Consider the following 8,475-nt stretch of genomic DNA (forward strand, 5'->3'; position numbering starts at 1 on the left):
TGAGGATCCCTCCCCCCGTGATTAAAAAGCAGGCAAGTACCTGTCTCCTAAATGCAGCAGATGGAACCTACACCCCCGCCACAGAACATATGGGTCATTCCCATTAAAGAGGAAAAGAACAATTAGTGATACACATGTATGCAGGAAAAAAAACACCACATTTCTCATGCAGGAAAGGCAAATAGATAAGTGGCCCAATGCCAAATTGCTCGATTCTCTCCCCAGTGGCAAATTTAATCAGTTCTTTAAGTGAGCTGTCCATTGAAAGCTTGTGAAAAAAAAGTTTGGACCAAGGCAGTGCACCGATGGACTTGGATGATCATTGCTAGGGGCTCACCTGCTCATTCCACCTTTTAGCTCAGGAATGAAGAACAGGATTCCTGTTCCCATCAGACCAGCCAAAGGTCAAAGTTGAGGGAAGCTGTAGTTCAACAATATCTGGAGGGCCACCCATTCCCCATCCCTGTCTTAGCCCCAATTTGGAGATGCATTACTATAGCAGTTGGAGACTGACGCACCCACAAAACCTCTGTGGTCCACACGGGTCCTTAATTTATCAGTGGAATATCACTAATGCTGCAATCATGTGCACACTTAAACTGGAAGTAAAATCAAATCAAATTCAGTCATGCCACCTATGAGTAGGCATGCACAGAATTGCACTGTTGCTCTGAAATTGTATCCACAAGTACTCAGGTATGATGGACATGGTGGAATTTGTGCTGAATTTGCAACCATTTCCTGAAGGATCACTCAGAAATACACCCCACTTGGGTTAAATGGATTTTTTCTCTCAAATAAAAGTGTTTCAGGTTGCAGACTTAAGCTACCGTTTGGTATTTTCTGTATTCCTGTGGATGTTTACTAATTTCCAGTGTGCCTCCAGGGCTATCCCTTCCATGGAAGGCACCATGAAGAAGTAGGAGGATACCTGAAGGCCGGAATTGATGTCTGAGCAATGCAACAACTCTTTTTGAAGTACTGACACACACAATCTAGGAAAGAGGGCATTTGAGGCCCTCTTTTGGTTAAAGCATATTCTAGCCCAGTAGTGTGTACTTCACACAAATGAAAAGAAGTTCAAACATCCAAGAGGATAGTTCTCCATCAAACTAAGTTTCCTTTTCACATGGAGCCTCGTTCTGGTGGTTCTTCTCAATTGATTGCAGATGTATGGCCCTCTCTACAATAGAGACTGCAAGAGAAATCCTGTTCTCCTATGTCTTGCCCTCACATCTCTATGACACTACAGATCCAACTGTATGAACCTGACCTCAGTAGTTCCCTCCACAAGAAACAACAACAGTGCAGCACCAATGGGTGGAGGCCTTTGGATGGCAGCTATATCAATGTTCTTGACAGCAGCAGCAGAATGTCTAAGAACCTGGTCTGACTCTTTTGGAAACCCTAGGAGAACATTTTTTTGTTCCAATTCCCTGGATATAGCTAGCTAAAGAGAATAGACTGTTCCTCACTGAGTCACTCTTGCTGATGTCGGTTTTCTGGTTAAATTGCTGCGTGGGCTTGGCCCTCTGCCACACAAAGCACTTCTTGTTGACTGGCAGGCATTGCTGACCAGGAGTGAAGAGCAGATCTCGGTGCAATACTGCGGTAGGATTTGGGGAGCTGTTCCTGCGATAGCAGCAAAGTCAAGATGCTTTTTGAAAAACAAAAACTTTTCCTACAGGTCATCATTTTGATTCCAGATGAAAGTGAAGGCATTTTAATACAGGCTTCATACGGGGCATGCATTTGAAGCACAACTCCCCTCTATAAAAAAAAAATTCTGGAAGCTGTAGTTCCAAGAGCTACAGTTCCCAGCACCCTTAACAAACTACAGTTTGCAGACTTCTTGCGGGGTGGGGATGTGTTTGAAATGTGCTTTAAATGGATGGTATGCTCACTGGGCAATGTAACAGGTGAAGCTGGGGGAAGCTTTTTAAAACGTATCTCAACTTATCAAGCCATTTCCAATTTTCTTAAAAAACACACGAGAAAAAAACATGGCGTTTTCCTTATCTTTTCCATTGATTTTTCTTGGACTTTGCTGTTCTACCTTCACCCCTTATACCACTGAGCCCAAACGATGGCCAGAATTTTGACTTTCAAAGCCTAGCAATCCAATGACATCGCAAGGCCCTGCCATGTGAAAACACCTCACCTCTTGAGTCCCACCAGGAGCTCTTTGTGGTCATTTGCAAATGGATCAGGGAAAGGCACTGCATCCCTCCTCAGAAGGCACTCCCTTTTACTGTGATGGCCAACCTCTGAACATTAGGGGTTGTGTACGTAAAAATTTCTTCTGTAGATGGTGTTTTGGGAGGGGCAGCTTTCCTCAGCCTTCTTGAGAAGGTTCCCCTGTCAAAGCATTGTGCTTCTTTGCTTTGGGGGCACCCCACAGAGAGTAGAAAGAGGAAAATAAAACATAGGGTAGACTTTAAAAACAAAGTCCTATGTTAAAGATAGGTGGACCCTGAATCTGTAAAGCTTAAAGACTTGCCAGTCCAGTAAACCCCAGACCAAATTAAGACTTCAGCACATTCTTAACTCCCAGAGACTAATTTCCATTTTCCACCTAAAAACTGGATACAATCTGGGGTTTAGCATTTCTTGAAGGTTTACACTCCCTGGCGTACCTGGAGAAGGATTAAATATTAAATCAGTTTTAGGGCATAATCCTACATGCATATATTGGGGGGTGGGGAGAAAGCTTCATAGAAGTCACTGGGACTTACCTTGGAGTAAACATGCATCAGTGCAATCCAGCTGCTAGTTTATAGGTAGAGGGAAATGCCCTGATGTGCCAATTCAGCTGCTTCAAACAGCTGCCTTGGACATTTCATGAATCCTTTGGCAAATTATAATGAGAACTTTGTACTGAGAATGCAGTTCTTGAATACAGAGAGTACATCTGTGACCCTTATTCATGTCACTGAAGGATCAGAACTTGGCTGAAATTAATTCACCTCTTCTGATTTCCAATATTACATGGAATAAACTTTTTTAATTTGACAGGAATATAGTTCTTATTTTTTAAAAGAAACACTTGTAACACTGCTTTAATATGATCCCATTATGCTATACTTCAGCATGTAAGTCTTTCCCTATCTAATTCACACCTCTCTTGATTGCTGGATTTAATTTGGCTGCAGCCATTTCTTGAAAATACACACACACCATGCACAAAATGGAATTAATTATCATTCCTCTGTTCTTCCTGTTGTGAAAAGTTGCCCATGTTGAATCCATTTTTGTCGCATCAGCTGTATAAACAGATCAGCCTCTCTGTGTTTGTGTTGTGGTGGCAGATCATAGTCTATTTGGCTCGGCACAGGGCTATACATTTTTAGCAGTTTTTATTTATTTTAAGGCAACCTTTTACACATTAATAAACTGTCATGTGGGTGGAAGCCTGAACAGGCACTGCAAATTGTTGTGGCTGGATGTGGAAAGCCAGCAGTCTGATGAATAATTATCTTAAAACAAATGTACGTAGCTCTGGCTTGATGCAGGTAGCAATTTTTTAAAAAGGTGGGGTCTGGATTGCACATTTGGATAAATCTCCCATTTTTTTGCATCTCTGACCCAAAGATCCTCTCTTGGCACCATTGGGTTTTCAGACGTGCTGCTATAAGCAGCGATCAGCGCAGGTATAAGGAATAAACAGAGAGCCATATGGTCAACTTTTATTTCATTAATTTGGAGGGACAGACCTGCTTCATCCACCGAAGCCACCAGATTCAGTAATAGGAGCCTAGTTCAGATTGCCTGCGCTTAATGGTCTGTTCTATGTATGTTTCTTTCCAAATACATTTATTAAGGCTTGACGTCAACAGAGTCTAAGTAACCATTCTATCAGCCCAAAAAATTATGCATGCATAAGGATTGCTTTCCCACCCCTCACATGCCCTAAATATGCTCCACAGGGTTGGGGGGTGGGAACCCAGAACAGATTTTCAGGTGGGAGTGCAGTGGAAGGAGTGATGGAAGCATAAAATCCTTGTGTTGATGGGATGGTGACTTAGTGATGCATTGCATACAGATAGAGCTGAAACTAACAAAATTAATTTCAGTAAGGACAAATGTAAGGTTCTGCACATAGGCAGGAAAAACCAGCTGCACACATGTAACATGGGGGCACCTGGCTTGCTAGTAGTACAAGTGAAAAGGAACTAGGGGTCTTAGTAGACCACAAGCTTAACAGGAGTCAACAGTGTGATCTAGCAGTCAACAAAAGGTGAATGTTATTCTAGGATGTATCAGCAGAAGTGTAGTGCTGTGTTGAAGGAAAGTTATAGTACTCTTCTATTCTGCCTTGGTAAGACCACACCTGTGTCACATATTATGTCCAGTTCTGGGCACCACAATTTAAGCAGGGTATTGACAAGTTGGAATGTGTGCAGAAGACAGCAACCATGGTGATCAAGGATTTGGAGACCAAGCCTTATGAGGAACAGTTGAGGGAATTGGGTATGTTTAGCCTGGAGAAGAGGAAACGGATAGGAGATTTGGTAGGCATCATCAAATATCTTAAGCGGTGTCACATGGAAGACGGAGCAAGCTTGTTTTCTCCTGCTCCAGAGAGTGGGAACCAAACCAAGGAATTCAAGTTACAAGAAAGGAGATTCAGACTAAACATCAGGAAGAACTTTCTGATGGTAATAGCTGTTCAACAGTGGAATGGACTTCCTCGGAAGATGATGGGTTCTTTTCCTTGGAGATTTTAAAGCAGAGGTTGGATGTCCATGTTGCATGGATACTTTGGTTGGATGTCCATGTTGCAGGGGGGTTGGACTAGATGACCTGCAGACCCCTTCCAACTCTACAATTCTATGATCCTATAAGAGGTATACAAATTGTTCAAATAAACGAAAACAAACTTTGCAGCTCCTGTGCAGTCATGGAAGTCTTGCTACTATTATTGAACTCTTGAACCTTAACCTTTGTTCTCAGAACAGACTTATTGCTATCAAGATCAGAATTAATGTATATTCAATAAAAACCTGTAAACATAATAAATATATTTCCAGCAGTGCATGTGGTTGAATAGTTCATTGTATCTTATTACACATCGCAAAATCACTCAATTTTTAAAAAGCACATCTAACTTCAGTCTTCCAGTCAGCAGTGCCATATAAACCAGTTCCCATATCTATATTGTTCAGTCTTCTGATGCAGGATCCCCCCCCCCAATTATGACATATTGCTATATGAGCAGCTGTCAACAAATGTGTTGGCATTTCCATGTCTAATAATAAACCAGAATTATTAGCGATTCTGTTGGGAGTTTGCACCCTGTTGTAAGCTTTTTATTCTTTCTTAGTCTTGTTAATGACTTGTTACACAAAGGTCTCAGAGTGACTCGCAGCATATTTAAAACATAAATAAAAATACTTTATAACATCAACACATCCACACAACAGCAGATGTAATTAATCTAAAAACGCACACACAAAGCAACCCTTCACACATGAATATCAGTAGCGGAAAACTTTGGCAGCGCACAAACAGAAAAATAACAAACTCATAGTCCATCGCACTGAGAAGAGGTTCCACAAATAGGGTGAAACCACTGAAAAGGCCCTCTCACATGCCATCATCCTCCCTTAAAGAAGGTGCCCAGAGGAGGGCCTCAGACAAACATTTAAGGGTGCGAGCAGGTTTACAGAGAAATGTTCGGGAGATATTGGGGTTCTGAGTTGTAAAGAGCTTTATGGGTTCAAATCAGCACTTTGAATTGGGCCAAGACGTGTATAGGTAACCAGCATAGCTATAACAGAATTTGTGTTATATTATCTGTTTGCCTTGAACCTGTCCACAGTTGGGTAGTTGCATATGGCACTTCTGAACTATTTTCAAAGATAGCCCCACATAAAGTCCATGACTGCTGACCAATCTTGAGGTTGCCAGAACACGAATTACCATAGCCATGCTCCAATAGGGTCATCCATGGTACTTTGCACCACTGAGGTGGTGCACCACTGAGGTCTGCACCACTATACTTCAAATCACAGCAACAGATGCACTATTAGGTTTATTTGAGGAAACAGAAGAGCATCTTAACTGATCATCCATTTACTTACAGCAACTAGAGCTCGACAGCACGCTTCTGAAGAGACCTTGCCAGTGCTAATCTTACATACTGGCATTCTACCGTCTGATAAATGGCACTTCTAGAAAAACATAAGCTAAGGGTCCTGAGGGGTTTAATTAAAAGAGATTCCTTGCTCTCTGGTACCATTTTATTATGCTGACAATGAGGAACATGGTCAATTGCCAGCGATAGCTTTCTGAGGGTTTTGATTAACATAATAATTATTTGTTTCTATGTCTCTCTCCCCTGAACATGCATACTCATATTGTATTATTTACATGTTGAAACATACACACACACACACACACACACACACACACACTGTTATTAGGCCCATGCCTTTTGTACATCTATTGTTTTTAAGTCTCTGGATTGATCAACTTCACATTTTCATGTTTGTTTATTGTTTTCTAGGCCCTCCATAGTCGGAGGTCTTGTCTGATATTCTGTATTGTACTATGCTATACCAGTGTAATATTTTTATTTTTGTCTGTCTTGCTCAAAATCAATATTTTATTTTATTTTATTTTTAAAAAGCAATGGATCCAGGAGAATCCCCCAGCTACGAACACACTCTTGCAAAGGGAGCATGAGGCCATCAACATAGATCAGGTTGCATGCCACTCAACAAGACAGAGCATTTCCCTATATCTTGTGTGAATCACATTCCAATATATCTTACTGGAATGCTTCTGAAAGGAATTTAATATTATTGAGGAGATTATCTTTCATGGTCTTATCAGTATTGAAACCCAACTGTTCAGAGTTTGGAAGACTCACTTTCTAACCTGATACTGCACTAAATTCCTTGATTGGGATTAGAAGTTTCCCACAAGCTTTTAGTGGATCACATGTATAAATAATACAATGCTATCTGCATACAACCAGGTCTACACATTTCTAACAATTCCAGAAATGGCAGGGTTGTTTGGTCTTACAGTGGATTACAGAACATAAACAAAAGAACAAAACAAAAATGTAGTCTCTGCCCAAGGGCACTTACCCTCTCCTAATTTTCCAAAACTTAATTGTCAGAGTTTCCTGTAGCTACTTGTATAGATACATAATTTGAGTTCCATCTGTGATAATCTCAGTTTCTTGTGGTTAGTTGCCTGTAAGAGGATATTAGTGCTATGCTAAGTAATTAAGATTCTCCTCTGAAACTTTATTGCTATTGGATCACAAAGACTTTGGATTCAAAAACCAGCAGAGAAACAATAATAACTAACAGAAGAGATTTATGAGAATTAATATGACTTGAATAAGAATTAATGAAGTGTTGCATTCAAAGGCCTACGTTTGTGATGCTTTTCTTCCAATTCTGCCAGTTTAAGCATCTTGGATTTGTGACTCAGGAACTTGCTTCCATCTGTCTTTCCTGAAAGTTCTCAGCCAGAGGCTCAGTGTACAAACACTGTTTTGGAATAGTTGGTAGTATTCAAATAAGATATGCCATAATTTACAGTGAATTATATTTTATGGCTCTAGTTCTTCCAGATGTCTGAGAACTCCTGAAAAGACTCAACACCTAATCTAATATGGATTTGATTTAAAAGGTGTTCTGCTTTTGGCTATTTGATTGTCTATAGTTGCCCCCTGCCCAGTTCATCTGTTCTCCTAGATGTTTATATCTTTTTATTTACATTGGCAAACCACTCTTAGAACCTTTATTATTATCAAATAAGCCTTGAGTGATCAGACTTGGGGGGGGGGAGGCATTTCCAGATAATGCTTTTGTTGTGTACTCACCCTTTTTTGTTCACTGAATTTTTCAGTGGGTCCTCTTTTTAAATTGCTCCTGTTCTTAAAGTAAGTTGTCCTTCTTTAAATGGAGACCGCTGTTTTGTGTCATGCCACTAATTAAAAAGATAATTTTTCAAAATAAAAACCCTAGTTGGGGGAGATGACGACAGCTCAATATGGGGCGGGGGCAGTGCACCCATTTGTCCCATCCTGGCTAAAGGGATATAGGCCAATGTGGAGCTGCCTTAAACAGGGAAACCAGCTAAGAAAGAGGCCAGGACTCATACACCTTTAATATCTATGTAGAGGAGGGAGTTTCCTCAGGTGTAGCTTGTACAAGGAGCTACACCCGAGGAACTCCCTTCTTCTGCACAACTACTAAAGGTTCAGGAGACCTGCTTTCTTGTTCACCTGGCCACACTAGCCTTAAACCATTGGTTTCTGTGAGGAACATAGAATGCATGAGGGATGTTGTCAAGTTCAACAGGCAAACAATCCACTTTTAACTCCTCTGCCTTTAATAGTGGCAACTAATATTATGCAGCAATAATAATAATAAATAATAATAATAATAATAATAATAATAATAATAATAATAATAATAATTTATTATTTATACCCCACCCATCTGGCTGGGC

This window comes from Podarcis vaucheri (genome assembly GCF_965113315.1).
Source record: "Podarcis vaucheri genome assembly, chromosome: 1".
NCBI lineage: Eukaryota > Metazoa > Chordata > Lepidosauria > Squamata > Lacertidae > Podarcis > Podarcis vaucheri.